The following is a 23527-nucleotide window of genomic DNA, read 5'->3' on the forward strand; positions in this document are numbered from 1 at the left end:
GTTTCTGTACAAATTGTAAATAGCCTTTCGCTCCCTGTATTTTACCCCTGACACCTTCAGAATTTGAAAGAGAGTATTCCAGTCAACATTGTCAAAAGTTTTCTCTAAGTCTACAAATGCTAGAAACGTAGGTTTGCCTTTTCTTAATCTTTCTTCTAAGACAAGTCGTAAGGTCAGTATCGCCTCACGTGTTCCAACATTTCTACGGAATCCAAACTGATCCTCCCCGAGGTCCGCATATACCATTTTTTCCATTCGTCTGTAAGGAATTCGCATTAGTATTTTGCAGCTGTGACAAATTAAACTGATAGTTCGGTAATTTTCACATCTGTCAGCACCTGCTTTCTTTGGGAATGGAATTATTATATTCTTCTTGAAGTCTGAGGGTATTTCGCCTGTCTCATACATCTTGCTCACCAGCTGGTAGAGTTTTGTCATGAGTGGCTCTCCCAAGGCCGTCAGTAGTTCTAATGGAATGTTGTCTACTCCGGGGGCCTTGTTTCGATTCAGGTCTTTCAGTGCTCTGTCAAACCCCTCATGCAGTATCTTATCTCCCATTTCGTCTTCATCTACATCCTCTTCCATTTCCGTAATATTGTCCTCAAGTACATCGCCCTTGTATAGACCCTCTATATACTCCTTCCAACGTTCTGCTTCCCTTCTTTGCTTAGAACTGGGTTTCCATTTGAGCTCTTGATACTCATACAAGTGCTTCTCTTCTCTCCAAAGGTCTCTTTAATTTTCCTGTAGGCATTACCTATCTTACCCCTAGTGAGATAAGCTTCTACATCCTTACATTTGTCCTCTAGCCATCCCTGCTTAGCCATTTTGCACTTCCTGCCAATCTCATTTTTGAGACGTTTGTATTCCTTTTTGCCTGTTTCATTTACTGCATTTTTATATTTTCTCCTTTCATCAATTAAATTCAATATTTCTTCTGTTACCCAAGGATTTCTACTAGCCCTCGTCTTTTTACCTACTTTATCCCCTGCTGCCTTCACGACTTCATCCCTCAGAGCTACCCATTTTTCTTCTACTGTGTTTCTTTCCCCCATTCCTGTCAATTGTTCCCTTATGCTCTCCTTGAAACTCTGTACAACCTCTGGTTCTTTCAGCTTATCCAGATCCCATCTCCTTAATTTCCCACATTTTTACAGTTTCTTCAGTTTTAACCTACAGGTCATATCCAATAGATTGTGGTCAGAGTCCACATCTGCCCCTGGAAATGTCTTACAATTTAAAACCTGATTCCAAAATCTCTGCCTTACCATGATATAATCTATTTGATACCTTTTAGTATCTCCAGGATTCTTCCATGTATACAACCTTCGTTTATGATTCTTGAACCAAGTGTTAGCTATGATTAAGTTAGGCTCTGTGCAAAATTCTACCAGACAGCTTCCTCTTTCATTTCTTTGCCCCAATCCATAATCACCTACTATATTTCCTTCTCTCCCTTTTCCTACTAGAACTACTTAAACCTAACTAATCGAAGGACATCACGCACATCCATGCCCGAGGTAGGAATCGAACCTGCGACCGTAGCACCAGCGTGGCTCCGGACTGAAGCACCTAGAACCGCTCGGTCAAAGCGGCCGCAATTTGATAGTTCATGTAGTACGGTGTTTCACGAAGATTGCTGTGGAATCCAGTAGTATGACATTCTGTGTGGTACGGCAACATATCTGCAAGACAAAATTTGAGTGCTTACCATCGTGGATGGGCGGATGAACTGCTCGAAACCGATGAAAGTGTCCCCATTGCGGATACAGTAATGGGTGAGTCCAAAAGTGTCATCTCGCTATCGAAAAAGGCCTCTGAAGATGTAAATGCTTTGCGAAAGCATCCAGCGGTCGTAGACGACCACCATATCACGGGAGGATCGGTACATAGCCCAATAAACATACATCTCACTCCTAGGTAGATGGCTGCAGACCTTGCAACCGCTACCGGTGCACGCGTGTCTGCCAGAACCATTTCACGGTTATTAAAACAGGCTGGTTTGTATGCTCGGGAGAGTGTTGGATGCATCCCTCTTCAACAACGCCATCATAGAGAAAGAGTTCGTTGGCGTAGGAAGTATGTTGGATGGGGTCAACCAAAGTGTTCCCGAGTGATGTTCTCTAACGAATTCCGCTTCACTGTGATTCTGGCCACCAGTATGGAGAGAGGCTGTAGCACGTTGCACACCACAGAATGTCCATGAGTGTCATTGGTATGGTTTAGGCGTTATGGTGTTGGCAGGCATCATGTACAAAGGCCGAACACCGCTGCACATTTTCGACCAATGTACCGTTAGAGCTCACTGGTACTGGGGAGATTATTCTGGATAATTTCCGTCTGTTTAGGGATGCGGCAGGTTCCGACTGTGCCCGTCCACATAGGACTGCTGAGGTGTCGGACAAGGTATCAAACGTATGGAATGGCTTACGTACTCCCCGGACCTAGACGCTGTAGAGCATGCCTGGAATGCTACAGGCAGACGTGTTTCTCAAAGAAAACCTCCTCCTCAAACTACGCAAGAACTGAAAATCGTCTCGAGAGGGAAGTGGGACGATAGCCTCAAGGACTCGTCAACAGTCTGGCAGCCAGTATGAGTAACAGATGCAAAACGTGCAGTAGTGCCCGAGGAAGATTTATTCCTTACTGAGAGTCCGATACCGACCATTTTTGCTGGGAGTCTGAACTGTGCCAATCATGAGCATTGCTTATGTCTCTTAGCCTGCTTTCACATGTGGTGAAATTTGTACCGTTTTCCGATTTAAATGTACCACTCCACCTGTATTATGTATGTAATGTTTTCTGTTGTTCATCATTGCCTGTGATTATTCCTGTCCAACAATGTCTCTGTTCCTTAGCAATTCAGTGCAGTTCACCAACTATAATTAGATTACACGTTCACACACAATGCACTTTTCTCCATGTTGCGTATTGCAGAATTGTTTACCTGTAAGAGATTTGTAACGAGGTGGATAACGTAACCTTCAATTGATTTAATATCACGTATAATTTTCTTTGCTATCTCATAATTTAGAGGATAAGAGAGCATTACTCAAGGCAAATTAGGTGGAATTAGACACCCACGTCCTGATTTTATTCCCAAAATACACCAAAAACCACAGAAAGATTGGGAAAGGGAATGGAAAATATTTCAAAAAGCGAAGAGAGATTTTATACCTGTATACATACGGACTCCTCCCCCCATGAACCATGGACATTGCCGTTGGTGGGGAGGCTTGCGTGCCTCAGCGATACAGATGGCCGTACCGTAGGTGCAACCACAACGGAGGGGTATCTGTTGAGAGGCCAGACAAACGTGTGGTTCCTGAAGAGGGGCAGCAGCCTTTTCAGTAGTTGCAGGGGCAACAGTCTGGATGATTGACTGATCTGGCCTTGCAACATTAACCAAAACGGCCTTGCTGTACTGGTTCTGTGAACGGCTGAAAGCAAGGGGAAACTACAGCCGTAATTTTTCCCGAGGGCATGCAGCCTTACTATATGGTTAAATGATGATGGCGTCCTCTTGGGTAAAATATTCCGGAGGTAAAATAGTCCCACATTCAAATCTCCGGGCGGGGACTACTCAGGAGGACGTCGTTATCAGGAGAAAGAAAACTGGCGTTCTACGGATCGGAGCGTGGAATGTCAGATCCCTTAATCGGGCAGGTAGGTTAGAAAATTTAAAAAGGTAAATGGACAGGTTGAAGTTAGATATAGAGGGAATTAGTGGAGTTTGGTAGCAGGAGGAACAAGACTTTTGGTCAGGTGAATACAGTGTTATAAATACAAAATCAGATAGGGGTAATGCAGGAGTAGGTTTAATAATGAATAACAAAACAGGAGTGCGGGTAAGCTACTACAAACAGCATAGTGAACGCATTATTGTGGCCAAGACAGATACGAAGCCCACACCTACTACAGTAGTACAAGTTTACATGCCAAGTAGCTCTGCAGATGGCGAAGAATACTAGAAGGTATCAGATAGATTATATAATGAGAAGACAGAGATTTAGGAACCAGGTTTTAAATTGTAAGACATTTCCAGGGGCAGATGTGGACTCTGACCACAATCTATTGGTTATGAACTGTAGATTAAAACTGAAGTAACTACAAAAAGGTGGGAATTTAAGGAGATGGGACCTGGATAAAGTGACTAAACCAGAGGTTGTACAGAGTTTCAGGGAGAGCATAAGGGAAAAATTGACAGGAATGGTGAAAAGAAGTACAGTAGAAGAAAAATGGGTAGCTCTGAGGGATAATGTAGTGAAAGCAGTAGAGGATCAAGTAGGTAAAAAGACGAGGGCTAGTAGAAATCCTTGAGTAACAGAAGAAATACTGAATTTAATTGATGAAAGGAGAAAATATAAAAACGCAGTAAATGAAGCAGGCAAAAAGAAATACAAATGTCTCAAAAATGAGATCGACGGGAAGCGCAAAATGGCTAAGCAGGGATGGCTAGAGGACAAATGTAAGGATGTAGAAGCTTATCTCACTAGGGGTAAGATAGATACTGCCTACAGAAAAATTGAAGAGACCTTTGGAGAGAAGAGAACCACGTGTATGAATATCAAGAGCTCAGATGGCAACCCAGTTCTAAGCAAAGAAGGGAAGGCAGAAAGGTGGAAAGAGTATATAGAAGGTTTATACAAGGGCGATGTACTTGAGGACAATATTATGGAAATGGAAGAGGATGTAGATGAAGACGAAATGGGAGATAAGATACTGCGTGAGGAGTTTGACAGAGCACTGAAAGACCTGAATCGAAACAAGGCCCCCGCAGTAGACAACATTCCATTAGAACTACTGACGGCCTTGGGAGAGCCACTCATGACAAAACTCTACCATCTGGTGAGCAAGATGTATGAGACAGGCGAAATACCCTCAGACTTCAAGAAGAATATAATAATCCCAATCCCAAAGAAAGCAGGTGTTGACAGATGTGAAAATTACCGAACTATGAGTTTAAAAGTCAGAGCTGCAAATACTAACGCGAATTCTTTACAGACGAATGGAAAAACTGGTAGAAGCCGACTTCGGCGAAGATCAGTTTGGATTCCGCATAAATGTTGGAACACGTGAGGCAATACGGACCCTACGACTTATCTTAGAAAATAGATTAAGGAAAGGCAAACCTACATTTCTAGCAAAATAAATGATTCAAATGGCTCTGAGCACTATGGGGCTTAACATCTGTGGTCATCAGTCCCCTAGAACGTAGAACTACTTAAACCTAACTAACCTAAGGACATCACACACATGCATGCCCGAGACAGGATTCGAACCTGCGACCGTAGCAGTCGCGCGGTTCCGGACTGAGCGCCTTAACCGCTAGACCACCGCGGCCGGCCACATTTTTAGCATTTGTAGACTTAGAGAAAGCTTTTAACAATGTTGACTGGAATACTCTCTTTCAAATTCTAAAGGTGGCAGAGGTAAAATACAGGGAACGAAAGGCTATTTACAATTTGTACAGAAACCAGATGGCAGTTATAAGAGTCGAGGGGTATGAAAGGGAAACAGTGGTTGGGAAGGGAGTGAGACAGGGTTGTAGTCTCTACCCGATGTTATTTAATCTGTATATTGAGCAAACAGTAAAGGAAACAAAAGAAAAATTCTGAGTGGGTATTAAAGATCATCGAGAAGAAATAAAAACGTTGAGGATCGCTGATGAGATTGTAATTCTGTCAGAAACAGCAAAGGACTTGGAAGAGCAGTTGAACGGAATGAACAATGTTATTCATGGGCAGATTAAAGACCATACAAATACTTTTAGGTTTCTTATGCAAAGTGCACTTGCTTAAGTTACGGTTTGCTAATTTCTGAAGCAGTATCTTGAAGCTCATTTTTTAACCTTACCTAGAGGTCTCAAAGACGAGCAAAATATTTTCTAGCACAAAAACGCTCTTTTTAATAAGACAAGTAAGAAGAAAATAGCAGATGATTTAATTCAGTAATTTTCCATCAAAATATGTACAAATTCGATAAAAAAAGACTCCTTTATATATTAATATCGTCGAGAATACACAGAAATAACTGCTCCAGTTTAGTAGATTTGATAACAAGTAACTTCTCTGCAAAAGTAAAGAAGGGTACTCCTTTTATTTTGCCAGTCGTAAAACAACAGAAAAATTGTCGCAATTGGTTTTTTTTCCAAATTTAATCTCATGTAATATGCAAACGCTAAACAATTCTGTCTTGAAATTTTAACATTGCGAAGAGCACAAAAATTTTTCATCTAATCGCGATAGCTCTTGCATGACTTCTAATTTAAATTTTAAGCCTTCTTAAATATGACAAAACAATCGTCGCACTCGCATGACATTTTGCAGGTGTCCACTGAAAGCCTGCTAATACATACTATAGGAAACAATTGTACCGAATTTCATTCCGATCAGGTCCCGTCAGGTGATGATCACTGGTCCACTTGATGTGGAATGTCTCAATAATTCTTCGTTTCCATGCATGGCATTAAGGGACTGTGTCTGTCATAAGAGCAACTACTGAGTGAAATGACGGAGATATACGACCTGTGGTGGTGTTCCTGTAATTTCTGTAAAAAGTTGTTAATTTCTTTTTGACACTCTCCATACAGCCAGTCTGAGAATATTTGTGATGGTCACTGTGTCCTTTACAGGCGATGCCTGAGTTAGCTAGCTTTGTTGCTGAGGTGAATTATTCGTATCACATCCGCCTGTCCGCCCCGATAGCTGAGTGGTCAGCGTGGCGCAGTGCCGTCCTACGGGCCCAGGTTCGATTCCCTGTGTCGGAGATTTTCTCTGCTCAGGGACTGGGTGTTGTGTTGTCGTCAGGTCGCCCAATGTGGCGTCGAATGCAATGAGACCTGCACCTAGGCGGCCGGACCTGCCCCGCAAGGGGCCTCCCGGCCAATGACGCCAATCGCTCATTTCCATTTCCATGGTGTCCACTGAGATCCCCGCAACGATACTACCGAACCACGCCGTCAGAGGAGCCAAAGCAAGACGCCACAGACCAGGTGCACTTTTATCAGTAGGCTGTGATATTTGTTGCGGCTTGTACAGCAATGTAGCATGGGGATTTCAGTGTAAACTAGGGCTGCAGACACGTGCCTGGAAACTAAAAGAAGTTATAGGATAACTTTATTTTACGAGGTGATGATTAAAATTTTATAACTACCCCTCGTACATAAAGACAGGAGTGCTAGTTCTGCAAGGTTCGCAGAAGAGCTTCTGTCAAGTTTGGAAGGTAGGAGACGGATACTGGCAGAAGTAAAGCTGTGAGTACCGGACGTGCTTCGGTAGCTCAGTTGGTAGAGCACTTGCCCGCGAAAGGCAAAGGTCCCGAGTTCGAGTCTCGGTCGGGCACACAGTTTTAATCTGCCAGGAAGTTTCATATCAGCGCACACTCCGCTTCAGAGTGAAAATCTCATTCTGGAAATATTAAAGCAATTAGTGGAGAACAACTTTCGATACAATCCGAACGGGTAACTGTCAAAATGGGTCTAATGGCTCTGGCACTATGAGACTCAACTTCTGAGGTCATCAGTCCCCTAGAACTTAGAACTAGTTAAACCTAACTAACCTAAGGACATCACACACATCCATGCCCGAGGCAGGATTCGAACCTGCGACCGTAGCGGTCTCGCGGTTCCAGACTGCAGCGCCTAGAACCGCACGGCCACTTCGACCGGCCGGGTAGCTATCTTTCGTTTTACAAACCCAAAGACCTTTTTGTTGCTGTAGAGTAATATACTGAGACGGGAAAAGTCACAGGTACTTCTTAATAACGTGTCAATCCTCCTCTTGCGCGGCGTAAGGCAGCAACTCGAACTGGCATGGACTCAACAAATCGTTGGAAGTCCCGTGAGGAAATATCGAGCCACGCTGCCTCTGCAATCATCCTTAATTGTCTGCTGATGTAGGATTTCTACACGAACTGACCTCTCGATTATATCCCATAAATGTTCGATGGCATTCTTGTCGGTAGATCTGGGTGGACAAATCATTCGCTCAAATTGTACAGAATGTTCTTCAAAACATTCGCGAACAGCTGTGGCCCTGGGACATGGCGCATTATCAGCCATAAAAATTCCATCGTTATTGGGTGGGGAACATGAATTCCATGAAAGGTTGCAAATGGCGTCCAAGCAGCAGAATATAACCAAGACCCAGTCAATTCCATGTAAGCGCAGTCCATACCATTATGGAGTCACCACCAGCCTGCGCAGTGCCTTGTTGATAATTTGGGTCCGTGGCTTCGCAAGGACTGCGCCACACCCGAATCCTACCGCCAGCTCTTATCAACTGAAATCGGGACTCGTCTCACATGTACACGGGTTTTCAATAGTCTGGGGTCCAACCAGTACGATCACGAGCCTAGCAAAGGCGTTGCAGGCGATGTCGTGCTGTTAGCAAAGGCGCTCGCGTCGGTCGTCTACTGCAATAGCCCATTAACGACGAATTTCGCCGCTCCGTCCTAAAGAATATGTTCGTAGTACGTCCCACATTGATTTCTGCCGTTGTTTCACGCAGTGTTGCTTCTGTATTAGCGGTGACAACTCTACGAAAACGCTGCTGCTATCGGTCGTTAAGTAAAGACGTTGGCCACTACGTTGGCTGCGGTGGGAGGTAATGCCTGAAATTTGGTATTCTCTACAGACTCTTGACACTGTGGATCTCGGAATACTGATTTCTCTAACGATTTCCGAAATGAAATGTCCATGCGACTAGCTCCAATTACCGTTCCGCATTCAAAGCCTGTTAATTCCCGTTGTGCGATCATAATCACGTCAAACCCCTTTTCACATGTATAACTTCAGTACAAATGACAGCTGTCCCAATGCATGAGCTTTTGTACCTCGTGTACGCGATACTATCCCCATGTGTATGTGCATATCCCTACACCATGACATTTGTCGCCTCCTTAAGTTTTCTACACCAGTGCATTTGTTTTATAAAGACGTAACACGCTTCCTTGTTGTAAAAGACATAATATTTGTTTACATCCTAGATGCGTTCCGCCCTTTTATATGAAAGGCAGCTTCAGTCAATTTTTAATCGACTGCCTGGCCTAAATCTGGGTTTCCTCTCAACACTTACTTTCGCAGAAGAGAGAAGTAACTAGAAAGAAAATCCACTGAAGACATACAGGGTGGTCCATTGATCGTGACCGGGCCAAATGACTTACGAAATAAGCATCAAACGAAAAAACTACAAAGAACGAAACTTGTCTAGCTTGAAGTGGGAAACCAGATGGCGCTATGGTTGGCCCGCTAGATGGCGCTGCCATAGGTCAAACGGATATCAACTGCATTTTTTTTAATAGGAACCCCCATTTTTATTACATATTCGTGTAGTACATAAAGAAATATGAATGTTTTAGTTCGACCACTTTTTTCATTCATACATGTGCTGAGGCTGCTTTTACCTTATACTACATCGCTCAGGCTCCGCCAAGCTCCCCACGACCGGCCCAGCCAACTCGATACACCAGACTACAAGCTAATACTTGCTCCTACTGCCACATAGTTCCTACTGCAGCCAACACTGCTCTCTGGTCTGAGATTCTCTTATAGCTTACAAATCGCAGGCAGCGCGTGAGCAATCCATCGAAATTACATTTGCTCGAGTGCGCTAGCAATAAATTCCTTAGTTATGGACCTCGTACAAGCCTGTTGCAAGGTATCCCAAATATGCTCAATAATGTTCATGTCTGGGGAGTTTGGTGGCCAGCGGAAGTTTTTAAACTCAGAAGAGTGTTCCTGGAGCCACTCTGTAGCAATTCTGGACGTGCTGCGTGTCGCAGGTCCGTTGGAATACACAATGGACTTGAATGGGAGCAGGTGGTCAGGCAGCATGCTTACGTAAGTGCCATGTGTCAGGAGTCGTATCTAGACGTATCAGGGGTGCCATATCACTGCAACTGCACGCGTCCCACACCATTACAGAGCCTCCACCAGTTAGAACAGCCCCTCCTGACATGCAAGGTCCATGGATGCATTAGGTACACGTTCATCCGCTCGATACGATTTAACGACACTCGTCCGACGAGGCAAAATGTTTCCAGTCATCAACAGGCCAATGTCGGTGTTGACGGGCCCAGGCGAGGCGTCAAGCTTTGTATCGTGCAATCATTGCGGATACACGAGTGGGCCTTCCGCTCCGAAATTACCATATCGATGATGTTTCATTGAACTGTTCGCACGCTGGTATTTGTTGATGGCCCAGCACTGAAATCTGCAGCAATTTGCGGAAGTTTTGTACTTCTGTCACGTTGAACGATTCGCTTCAGACGTCTTTGGTCCCGTTCTTGCAGGATCTTTCTCCGGCCGCAGCGATGTCGGAGGTTTTATATTTTACACGATTCCTGTCCGCCCCGATAGCTGAGTGGTCAGCGTGACGGACTGCCCGGGTTCGATTACCGTCGGAGTCGGAGATTTTCTCCGCTCAGGGACTGAGTGTTGTGTTGTCTTCATCATCATTTCATTCCCATTCGGCGCACATTTCGCTCAATGTGGCGTCGAATGTAATAAGACCTGCACCAAGGCGGCTTGACCTGCCCCGCAAGGGGCCTCCCGGCCAATGACGGCAAACGCTCATTTCCATTTACCGGATTCCTGATGGTCACGGTACGCTCGTGAATGGTCATACGGGAAAATCCCCACTTCGTCGCTGCCTCGGAGATGCTGTGCCCCATCGCTCGTACGCCGACTAACACCACCTTCAAACTCACTTAAATCTTGAATGAGATTTTCACTCTGCAGCGGAGTGTGCGCTGATATGAAACTTCGTGGCATATTAAAACTGTGTGCCGGACCGAGACTCGAACTCGGAACCTTTGCATTTCACGGGCAAGTGTTCTACCAATTGAGCTACCCAAGCACGAGACACGCCCCGTCGTCACAGCTTTTCATATCAGCGCACACTCCGCTGCAAAGTGAAAATGACATTCTGAAAACATCCCCCAGGCTGTGGCTAAGTCATGTCTCCGCAATATCCTTTCTTTCGGGAGTGCTAGTTCTGGAAGGTTCGCAGGAGAGCTTCTGTGAAGTTCGGAAAGTAGGAGACGAGGTACTGGCAGAAGTAAAGTTGCGAGGACGGGGCGTGAGTTGTGCTTGGGTAGCTCAGTTGGTAGAGCACTTGCCCGCGAAAGGCAAAGGTCACGAGTTCGAGTCTCGGTCCGCGGCACACAGTTTTAATCTGCCAGGTAGTTTGTCTCTTAAATCTTGATAAGCTGCCGTTGTACCAGCAGTAACCGATCTAACAACTGCTCCACACACTTGTCTTATGTAGGCGTTGCCGACCCCAGAGCCGCATTCTGCCCGTTTACATACACTCCTGGAAATTGAACACCGTGAATTCATTGTCCCAGGAAGGGGAAACTTTATTGACACATTCCTGGGGTCAGATACATCACATGATCACACTGACAGAACCACAGGCACATAGACACAGGCAACAGAGCATGCACAATGTCGGCACTAGTACAGTGTATATCCACCTTTCGCAGCAATGCACGCTGCTATTCTCCCATGGAGACGATCGTAGAGATGCTGGATGTAGTCCTGTGAAACGGCTTGCCATGCCATTTCCACCTGGCGCCTCAGTTGGACCAGCGTTCGTGCTGGACGTGCAGAACTGCGTGAGACGACGCTTTATCTAGTCCCAAACATGCTCAATGGGGGACAGATCCGGAGATCTTGCTGGCCAGGGTAGTTGACTTACATCTTCTAGAGCACGTTGGGTGGCACGGGATACATGCGGACGTGCGATGTCCTGTTGGAACAGCAAGTTCCCTTGCCGGTCTAGGAATGGTAGAACGATGGGTTCGATGACGGTTTGGATGTACCGTGCACTTTCAGTGTCCCCTCGACGATCACCAGAGGTGTACGGCCAGTGTAGGAGATCGCTCCCCACACCATGATGCCGGGTGTTGGCCCTGTGTGCCTCGGTCGTATGCAGTCCTGATTGTGGCGCTCACCTGCACGGCGCCTAACACGCATACGACCATCATTGGCACCAAGGCAGAAGAGACTCTCATCACTGAAGACGATACGTCTCCATTCGTCCCTCCATTCACGCCTGTCGCGACATCACTGGAGGCGGGCTGCACGATGTTGGGGCGTGAGCGGAAGACGGCCTAACGGTGTGCGGGACCGTAGCCCAGCTTCATGGAGACCTTTGCGAATGGTCCTCGCCGATACCCCAGGAGCAACAGTGTCCCTAATTTGCTGGGAAGTGGCGGTGCGGTCCCCTACGGCACTGCGTAGGATCCTACGGTCTTGGCGTGCATCCGTGCGTCGCTGCGGTCCGGTCTCAGGTTGACGGGCACGTGCACCTTTCGCCGACCACTGGCGACAACATCGATGTACTGTGGAGACCTCACGCCCCACGTGTTGAGCAATTCGGCGGTACGTCCACCCGGCCTCCCGCATGCCCACTATACGCCCTCGCTCAAAGTCCGTCAACTGCACATACGGTTCACGTCCACGCTGTCGCGGCATGCCACCAGTGTTAAAGACTGCGATGGAGCTCCGTATGCCACGGCAAACTGGCTGACACTGACGGCGGCGGTGCACAAATGCTGCGCAGGTAGCGCCATTCGACGGCCAACACCGCGGTTCGTGGTGTGTCCGCTGTGCCGTGCGTGTGATCATTGCTTGTACAGCCCTCTCGCAGTGTCCGGAGCAAGTATGGTGGGTCTGACACACCGGTGTCAATGTGTTCTTTTTTCCATTTCCAGGAGTGTATCTATGCATTTGAACACGCATGCCTATAGCAGATTCTTTGGCGCTTCAGTGCATGTCTGCACGCCGTAGCGTAGAAAGGGCAAAAACGATATGCGCAAAAACAGGGCCGGGGATCGGGCAGCAGAAAAGCAAGCACGGCGAACATCGGTAGTGCTCGGTGCTGGCTGCGGTGCGCCGCTAATGGCTGTGCTATTCTCTGCCAGAGTCTGCTGTCAAAGTGACCGCCACGCCACAGCACAGCACGGCGCGCTGATTAATTACTGGACGCCTCTGGCCACGAGGCTGACCGACCGTGCCAGGGGAGCCGCAGCCGGTGCCAGCGCGCGATGTTCAGCCCTGTACTGTTTGCCCACGCACCGCCCTACGATCGCTTTCGATGCAGATGCAACTGCTGAAAAATTCCGAAACTTTTCTAACGTAATGCAGCGGACAAGTCTACGCAACGACTGACAAGGGGAAGGCCTCAGACACGGCCGCCTCATTCAGCTCTAATTTGGCAGGTCGCTTGTGCACAACCTAAAACGAAGGACTCTGAGATATTTTGAGTCAACACCCCCGCAATTCTGAGAAAATCACCCCTAAAGTTTATGACGAGCAATCGACTCAAAATTGGCGGGATCGATAGATAATTGTAAATAGAGCATTTTTCATCATCAGGTATACGGTCCGAAAATGCATACTTTTCCAGAAATCGAGGTAAGAAACTTCTACAACTGCCGCTTCTGTATCCACATGGTAAACGGTTTTCGCCGAAACCACCGATAGGATGCCAGCACGGTAGCTCAGCGTGTTCGGTCATAGGGTTAGCTGCCCTCTGTAATAATAAAAACTGAGTTAATCGATCAACAACGAACCTAAACGGATGTCTTACGACGTCCGCCCTGAGCAGATGCAACGAACAAAAGCGAACAAAACGACATTAAAAAAAAAGAAAAAAGAAAAGATAGCGCAACGGCCAAGGTAACTGGCTGGGGTTTGGAGAACCCGGGTTCGAATCTCGAAGAAACCTAGCGGACGTTGTTCTTTTCGTTTGTATTTTTCCATATCTCAATTAATAGGGATAGGAGAGTTAATAAGGTTGTTTATTATTATCATTCATTATTGATTTACTTACCTTATTAACCCTCCTATCCCTTTCAATCGAGATATGGAAAAATACAAGCGAAAAGAATAACATCCGCAAATTTTCTTCAATTACCTTTGCCATTGCGATATCGGTGTTTTCGGCGAAAGGTATTGTAAGTAGGCTGTTTAGGTTTTTATGTTGGTCACGCCATGTAGCGCTCTATATGAAAATCACTGACTGTGCTGTGTGCAGTCTGTCGCTTGTTTGCATTGTTGGAATTTGCTATTGTAGTGCTGGACAGTTGGCTGTGAACATCGAGTTGCGCTGCGCAGTTGGAGGTGAGCCGCCAGCAGTGGTGGATGTGGGGAGAGAGATGGCGGAGTTTTGAGAGCGGATTATCTGGACGTGTGTCCGCCAGAGAGAGTAAATTTGTAAGAATGGATGTCATGAACTGATATATATATTATGACTTTTGAACACTATTAAGGTTTGTTTGTTCTCTATCAAAATCTTTGATTTGCTTAGTATGCCTATCAGTAGTTAGTGCCTTCAGTAGTTAGAATCTTTTATTTAGCTACTTACAGTGTTTACAATGTGGGTACAGAAGCGGCAGTTGTAAAAGTTTCTTTTCTCGATTTCTGAAAAATTTTGCGTTTGCGGACCCCATACCTGATGATGAAAAATTCTCTATTTACAACTTTCTATCGATCCCTCCAATTTTGAGTCGATTGCTCGTCATAACCTTTAGCGGTGATTTTCTGAAATTTGTGGGTGTGTTGACCCAAAATATCTTAGAGTCCTTCGTGTTAGGTTGTACACAAGGGACCTGCCAAATTTGAGGCGAATCGGTTGGACGTGTCTGAGGCCTTCCCCTTGCGAGTCTACCTTCACTCGTGGATTGTGGAAAACAGTTTACTATAAAAGAGATGGAGGGACTGGCGCAACGGCATACCGGAAGAAAAAATTTCGGTGAGAGGTGTAAAAGAGCTGAGTTGAGTATATCTTGCAGGTGGCTCGTATTTTGAGATGATCTGCGGGAAATCGCAGAAAACCTGGTCCAGAAGCCTTACGTATGCTACGGCCAGCTTGTTGTAGTTACTTAACGAATACTAGAAGCTCCAACACGATAACATGTAGTCTGAATAGCCACGCTTACCATAACATTTGAATTATCCTGTTCCTACAAGAAATCTCTGCTCGGGAGGACTTTTCATATCATTCCGAAGTCAGGTAATTTTTAGATCACGACCCTAGGTTGGTGATCTAGAAGTTTTGGAGGCAAGAGGGCCGGCCGGGGTGGCCGAGCGGTTCTAGCCGCTACAGCCTGGAACCGCGAGACCCCTACGGTCGCTGGTTTGAATCCTGCCTCGGGCATGGGTGTGTGTGATGTCCTTAGGTTAGTTAGGTTTAAGTAGTTCCTAGTTCTAGGGGACTGATGACCTCAGAAGTTAAGTCCCATAGTGCTCAGAGCCATTTGAACCAATTTCGAGGGAAGAGGAGTATGTACACCAAGCCCAGTAGTTTGTGATAAAAAAGCGGATGCAGTCAACCCAGTGTTTTTGCGGTAGGAGTGTTACACAGGTGATAGATTGCGGAGAGGGAAATATTATTGAAACGAAACAGAGAAGAAGTAGGCAAGGGTCTACAGTGTTCGATGGTGGCGTGAGCGCATACAGAGCGAAAGGGAAACGGTCAACGACTGCAGGCTTAGGCAGCAAACAGACTACTGACAGACAGAAAGGTAAAGTACTGAACCATTCCATCTGTATTTGGCTGGTATGTGGTTGCGGAGAAAGCACTGAGGCATTCTGGTGGAGAGATGGATGTAATAATAAAGAACTTATAGCAACCTTTTCGATAGCCGAATGAAGAGAGGCACGCTGCCTGTTACTTGGGCTAAAATGCAATGAATGGTAAGTTTATAAATGTTATTTTATAGTTGAATTGTTGTAAATGTCTTTGATTCCCGGTAGTTAAACTACCCTTTAGTTTACCTTAGCGAGGATCTATCAGGTATTCAAGACTCCCCTGTACTACTAGTAGAAAATGCGTATTTATACTGAGGTCATCCACATGAGCGCTGAAAGTAATCGTTATACTTTGGTTACACGATGAATCAGTAGTCAAATCTACAGGTCGTAAATTCAGCTAAATGCCTAGGAATTACAATTACGAACGACTTAAATTGAAAAAAAAACACATAGAAAATATTGTGGGGAAAGCGGACCAAAGACTGCGTTTTATAGGCAGAACTCTTAGAAAATGCAACAGATCTCTTGAAGAGAGTGCCTGAACTAAGCTTGTCCGTCCTACTTTGGAGTAATGCTGTGCGGTTTGGGATCCTTACCAGATAGGATTAACGGAGTACATCGGGAAAGTTCAAAGAGCAGCGGTACGTTTTATATTGTAGCGAAATAAGGGAGAGAATGTCACAGACACGATACAGTATTTGTGATGGACATAATTAAAACAAAAGCGTTTTTCGTTGCGGCAGAACCTACTCACGAAATTTCAGTCACCAACTTTCTCCTCCGATTGTGAAAATATTTTGTTGACGCCGACCTATGTAAGGAGAAACGAGTATCATAATAAAATACGGGAAATCAGAGGACGCATGGAAGGATATAGCTGTTCGTCTTTTCCGCTCGCTGTTCGAGCCGGCCCGGGTGGCCGAGCGGTTCTAGGTGCTACAATCTGCAACCGCGCGACCGCTACGGACACAGGTTCGAATCCTACCTCGGGCATGGGTGTGTGTTATGTCCTTAGGTTAGTTAGGTTTAAGTAGGTCTAAGCTCTAGGGGACTGATGACCGCAGAAGTTAAGTCCCGTAGTGCTCAGAGCCATTTGACCTATTTTTTTTTCACTGTTCGAGACTAGAATAATGAAGTATTATTGTGAAGGCGGTCCGATGAACCCTCTGGCAGGCACTTAAATGTGACTTCCTGAATATTCATGTAGCTGTAGATGTAGACGCAACAAGTCATGGTATATGCTGTAGTGTTATAAATACCGGGTGATCAAGAAGTCAGTATAAATTTGAAAACTTAATAAACCACGGAATAATGTAGATAGAGTGGTAAAAATTGACAAACATGCTTGGAATGACATGGGGTTTTATTAGAACCACCCCATATTGCTAGACGCGTTAAAGATCTCTTGCGCGCGTCGTTTGGTGATAATCGTGTGCTCAACCGCCACTTTCGTCATGCTTGGCCTCCCAGGTCCCCAGACCTCAGTCCGTGCGGTTATTGGCTTTGGGGTTACCTGAAGTCGCAAGTGTATCGTGATCGACAGACATCTCTAGGGATGCTGAAAGACAACATCCGACGCCAATGCCTCACCACAACTCCGGACATGCTGTACAGTGCTGTTCACAACATTATTCCTCGACTACAGATATTTTTGAGGAATGATGGTGGACATATTGAGCATTTCCTTTGAAGAACATCATCTTTGCTTTGTCTTTTTTTGTTATGCTAATTATTGCTATTCTGCTCAGATGAAGCGTCATCTGTCGGACATTTTTTGAACGTTTGTATTTTTTTGGTTCTAATAAAACCCCATGTCATTCCCAGCATGTGTGTCAATTTGTACCTCTCTATGTACATTATTCCATGATTTATTCAGTTTTCAAATTTATACTGACTTTTTGATCACCCGGTATATGAGGATGAAAGTAATACCTTCAAAATTGTTCAAATGGCTCTGAGCACTATGGGACTTAACATCTGTGGTCATCAGTCCCCTAGAACTTAGAACTACTTAAACCTAACTAACCTAAGAACAGCACACACATCCATGTCCGAGGCAGGATTCGAATCTGCGACCGTAGCGGTCACGCGATTCCAGACTGTAGGGCCTAGAACCGCACGGCCACACCGGCCGGCAGTAATATTTCGCTATTCCTTGTAATATTGGTAATTTTTACCTCACAAACATTGGTATCCGCTCAATAGTAAACGCCTGATGATCTGAAGTTATCAAACTATTGTAATGTAAAAGAAATGAACCGTCGCATAGCAGCGACAGATTCTATTATTCTTTATCTTTGCCGCTCCTGCGCGGCGGCTGTAACTCTCTATGTAAACGTATCGATTAATGATATAAAAATAATTCTGTTTTTTCAAGACAAATTAGGCCTTGGGCGCTTCACCTTTTAGTCTTTCTATTCCATGAAAGGCAGACGCGGACTTCCTGCGTTCCGCAATCTGTATATTATAATTGGTGCGAAATAGTCGTAAATGTGCTAATTGTCTTCGCAATCAAAAAACATATAGTTTTATGCAATTAATTACGAGCAGGCACCATCACGAGGACATTAATCTCAAGTATTGCCTGTGATGTGCAAAGCTTTTGTTAATACGCATCAGCTATTGCAACTGTAATATAAAAAGCTACGTAGCATTAAAAAAACATGTGTTATATATGAAGTGTGCTTACTTAGACCAATTATAATTAAGTATCCATCTCCTCTGACTTGAATGTTAATCATCTTGCATCATTTTATCTCCAGAAATTACGATCACGCTGATGGACCGAACGCAGCATTGAAGTAGGAGGAACATTATTGTTTTCCCATCATTTCTGAAACAATCTTTTTCACTTGTCAGTAAATCTTTTGGTCACTTAGTATCGATCCGGGTATGACTGCATTGCAGTCATGAAAAGGCGCGGGAATGATAATTTTTCTTCCTACCAATGTCTAATAAATTGATCTGCTGCTCCATGTCCAAAGAATGTCAGGTATTTCGTGAGTTGTTTCTATAAGATATTTCAGTCACTCTCTGATTCTGTCGCCAAGTTACACGCAAAACATCAGTATATCTTCCCAATGCTCAGATACAGAAGCCGATAGTGTCACGTACACAAGGTATAAAAGGACAGTGCATTGGCGGAACTGTCAATTGTACGCAGGTGATACAAGCGAAAAGGTTTCTGGCGTGGTTATGGCCGCACTACGGGAGTTCAGAATTTGAACGCGTAATAGTAGTTGGAAGTAGAAGCGTGGGACACTTCAGTTCGGAAATTATAAGGAAATTCAATATTCCGAGATCCACAATGCAAAAGTGTGCCGAGAATACCAAATTTCAGGCATTACCTCTCACCACGGAAACTTCCTGGCAGATTAAAACTGTGTGCCCGGCCGAGACTCGAACTCGGGACCTTTGCCTTTCGCGGGCAAGTGCTCTGCCATCTGAGCTACCGAAGCACGACTCACGACCGGTACTCACAGCTTTACATCTGCCAGTATCTCGTCTCCTACCGTCCAGGTTCGCAGGAGAGCTTCTGTAAAGTTTGGAAGGTAGGAGACGAGATACTGGCAGAAGTAAAGCTGTGAGTACCGGTCGTGAGTCGTGCTTCCGTAGCTCAGATGGTAGAGCACTTGCCCGCGAAAGCCAAAGGTCCCGAGTTCGAGTCTCGGCCGGGCACACAGTTTTAATCTGCCAGGAAGTTTCATATCAGCGCACACTCCGCTGCAGAGTGAAAATATCTCATTCTGGAAACATCCCCCAGGCTGTGGCTAAGCCATGTCTCCGCAATATCCTTTCTTTCAGGAGTGCTGTTGTACAAGGTTCGCAGGAGAGCTTCTGTAAAGTTTGGAAGGTAGGAGACGAGATAATGGCAGAAGTAAAGCTGTGAGTACCGGTCGTGAGTCGTGCTTCGGTAGCTCAGATGGTAGAACACTTGCCCGCGAAAGGCAAAGGTCCCGAGTTCGAGTCTCGATCCGGCACACAGTTTTAATCCGCCAGGAAGTTTCATATCAGCGCACACTCCGCTGCAGAGTGAAAATCTCATTCAAGGGGAGTGATGTTTGCATACAGTTGTCAGTGCTAACCAAAAAGCAGCAATGCGCGAAATAACCACAGCATTCAATGTAGGACGTACGACGAACGTATTCGTTAGGACAGGACGGCGAAATTTGGCGTTACCGGGCTACGGCAGCAGACAACTGATGCGAGTGCCTTTGATAACAGCACGACATCGCTTGCAGCGCCTCTCCTGGGCTCTAAACCGGTTGGACCCTAGACGACTGGAAAACCGTTGCTTGGTCTGAAAAGTCTCGATTTCAGTTGGTAAGGTAGTACCCGTGTTCTAGGGGTAGCGTCTTTGATTCAGAATCAAAACGTTCTCGGTTCCGGGTTCGATCCCCGCCACTGCCTACATTTTGATAAATAATCAGCATTGGCGGCCGAAGACTTCCTGCATAAGAAGTCAGCCTCATTCTGCCACCGGCTTTTTCAAAGAGGGCGGAGGAGCGGATAGAGGTTCAGGGCACTCTCTTGTCCTACGGGTGGGAAATTGCCCATGAAGGCGGAAGAATCAGCAATGATCAACGACATGAGGATGCAGAAGGAAATGGAAACCACAGCATTAAAGACACGTAACGTGTATCCACAGGACATGTGGCCTGTAGTTGAAGAAGTGTCATGATGATCTCTCCATTGGCAAAAGTCCCCCATTCGGATCTCCGGGAGGGGACTGCCAAGGGGGAGGTTACCATTAGAAAAAGATTGAATAATCAACGAAAGGATAATGTTCTACGAATCTGGGCGTGGAATGTCAGAAGCTTGAACTTGGTAGGGAAGCTAGAAGATCTGAAAAGGGAAATGCAAAAGCTCAATCTAGACATAGTAGGGATCAGTGAAGTGAAGTGGAAGGAAGACAAGGATTTCTGGTCAGATGAGTATCGGGTAATATCAACAGCAGCGGAAAATGGTATAACAGGTGTAGGATTCGTTATGAATAGGAAAGTAGGGCAGAGGGTGTGTTTCTGTGAACAGTTCAGTGACCGGGTTGTTCTAATCAGAATCGACAGCAGACCAACACCGACAACGATAGTTCAGGTATACATGCCGACGTCGCAAGCTGTAGATGAACAGATAGAGAAAGTGTATGAGGATATTGAAAGGGTAATGCAGTATGTAAAGGGGGACGAAAATCTAATAGTCATGGGCAACTGGAATGCAGTTGTAGGGGAAGGAGTAAAAGAAAACGTTACAGGAGAATATGGGCTTAGGACAAGGAATGAAAGAGGAGAAAGAGTAATTGAGTTCTGTAGCAAGTTTCAGCTAGTAATAGCGAATACCCTGTTCAAGAATCACAAGAGGAGGAGGTATACTTGGAAAAGGCCGGGAGATACGGGAAGATTTAAATTAGATTACACCATGGTCAGACAGAGATTCCGAAATCAGATAATGGATTGTAAGGCGTACCCAGGAGCAGATATAAACTCAGATCACAATATAGTAGTGATGAAGAGAATGCTGAAGTTCAAGACATTAGTCAGGAAGAATCAATACGCAAAGAAGTGGGATACGGAAGTTCTAAGGAATGACGAGATATGTTTGAAGTTCTCTAACGCTATAGATACAGCAATAAGGAATAGTGCAGTAAGCAACACAGTTGAAGAGGAAAGGACATCTCTAAAAAGGGCCATCACAGAAGTTGGGAAGGAAAACATAGGTACAAAGTAGGTAGCTGCGAAAAAACCATGGGTAACAGAAGAAATACTTCAGTTGATTGATGAAAGGAGGAAGTACAAACATGTTCCGGGAAAATCAGGAATGCAGAAATACAAGTCGCTGAGGAATGAAATAAATAGGAAGTGCAGGGAAGCTAAGACGAAATGGCTGCAGGAAAAATGTGAAGACATCGAAAAAGATGTGATGTCGGAAGGACAGACAGCATAAAGGAAAGTCAAAACAACCTTTGGTGGCATTAAAAGCAACGGTGGTAACATTAAGAGTGCAACGGGAATTCCACTGTTAAATGCAGAGGAGAGAGCAGATAGGTGGAAAGAATACATTGAAAGCCTCTATGAGGGTGAAGATTTGTCTGATGTGATAGAAGAAGAAACAGGAGTCGATTTAGAAGAGATTGGAGATCCAGTATTAGAATCGGAATTTAAAAGAGCTTTGGTGGACTTACGGTCAAATAAGGCAGAAGGGATAGATAACATTCCATCAGAATTTCTAAAATCATTAGGGGAAGTGGCAACAAAACGACTATTCACGTTGGTGTGTAGAATATATGAGTCTGGCGACATACCATCTGACTTTCGGAAAAGCGTCATCCACACAATTCCGAAGACGGCAAGAGCTGACAAGTGCGGGAATTATCGCACAATCAGAAGGGTGTAAGACAAGGCTGTAGCCTTTCGCCCCTACTCTTCAATCTGTACGTCGAGGAAGCAGTGATGGAAATAAAAGAAAGGTTCAGGAGTGGAATTAAAATACAAGGTGAAAGGATATCAATGATACGATTCGCTGATGACATTGCTATCCTGAGTGAAAGTGAAGAAGAATTAAATGATCTGCTGAACGGAATGAACAGTCTAATGAGTACACAGTATGGTTTGAGAGTAAATCGGAGAAAGACGAAGGTAATGAGAAGTAGTAGAAATGAGAACAGCGAGAAACTTAACATCAGGATTGATGGTAACGAAGTCAACGAAGTTAAGGAATTCTGCTACCTAGGCAGTAAAATGACCAATGACGGACGGAGCAAGGAGGACATCAAAAGCAGACTCGCTATGGCAAAAAAGGCATTTCTAGCCAAGAGAAGTCTACTAATATCAAATAGCGGCCTTAATTTGAGGAAGAAATTTCTGAGGATGTACATCTGGAGTACAGCATTGTATGATAGTGAAACATGGACTGTGGGAAAACCCGAACAGAAGAGAATCGAAGCATTTGAGATGTGGTGCTACAGACGAATGTTGAAAATTAGGTGGACTGATAAGGTAAGGAATGAGGAGGTTCTATGCAGAATCGGAGAGGAAAGGAATATGTGGAAAACACTGATAAGGAGAAGGGACAGGATGATAGGAAATCCGCTAAGACATGAGGGAATGACTTCCATGGTACTAGAGGGAGCTGTAGAGGGCAAAACCTGTAGAGGAAGACAGAGATTGGAATACGACAAGCAAATAATTGAGGACGTAGGTTGCAAGTGCTACTCTGAGATGAAGAGGTTAGCGCAGGAAAGGAATTCGTGGCGGGCAGCATCAAACCAGTCAGTAGACTGATGACCAAAAAAAAAAAAAGAGCTGACGGTAATGTTCGAGTGTGGCTCAGACCCCGTGGGGCCATGGACCCAAGTTGTCAACAAGGGCCGCGCGGGATTAGCCGAGCGGTCTGGGCGCTGAAGTCGTGGACTGTGCGGCTGGTCCCGGCGGCGGTTCGAGTCCTCACTAGGGTATTGGTGTGTGTGTTTGTCCTTAGGATAATTTAGGTTAAGTAGTGTGTAAGCTTAGGCACTGGTGACCTTAGCAGTTAAGTCCCACAAGATTCCACACACATTTTTTGTCAACAAGGCACTGAGCAAGCTAGTGGTGGCTCCAAAATGGTTTGGGCTATATTTACATGAAATGGACTATGTGATATGGTCAAACTGAACCGATCATTGAATGGAAATAGCTATGTATGGCTACTTGGAGACTATTTGTAGCCATTCATAGTCTTCATTATTATGGATAACAATGAGCCGTGTCACTGGGCCACACTTATTTGCGATTGGTTTGAAGAAAATTCTAGACAATTCGAGCCAATTACTGCGCCACCCACATCGCCCGACGTGAATCCCATCGAACATTTATGGGACATAATCGAGAGGTCAGAAATTCCTACACCAGCAACACTTTCGCAATTACGGCCGGCAGTGTGATTAAATACAGGGTGTCCCAAAAAGAATTATCCGATTTTAAATTGTAGTAATGTTGTTGTTGTTGTTGT

The sequence above is a fragment of the Schistocerca gregaria genome, chromosome 5 (genome assembly GCF_023897955.1).
Source record: "Schistocerca gregaria isolate iqSchGreg1 chromosome 5, iqSchGreg1.2, whole genome shotgun sequence".
Lineage (NCBI taxonomy): Eukaryota > Metazoa > Arthropoda > Insecta > Orthoptera > Acrididae > Schistocerca > Schistocerca gregaria.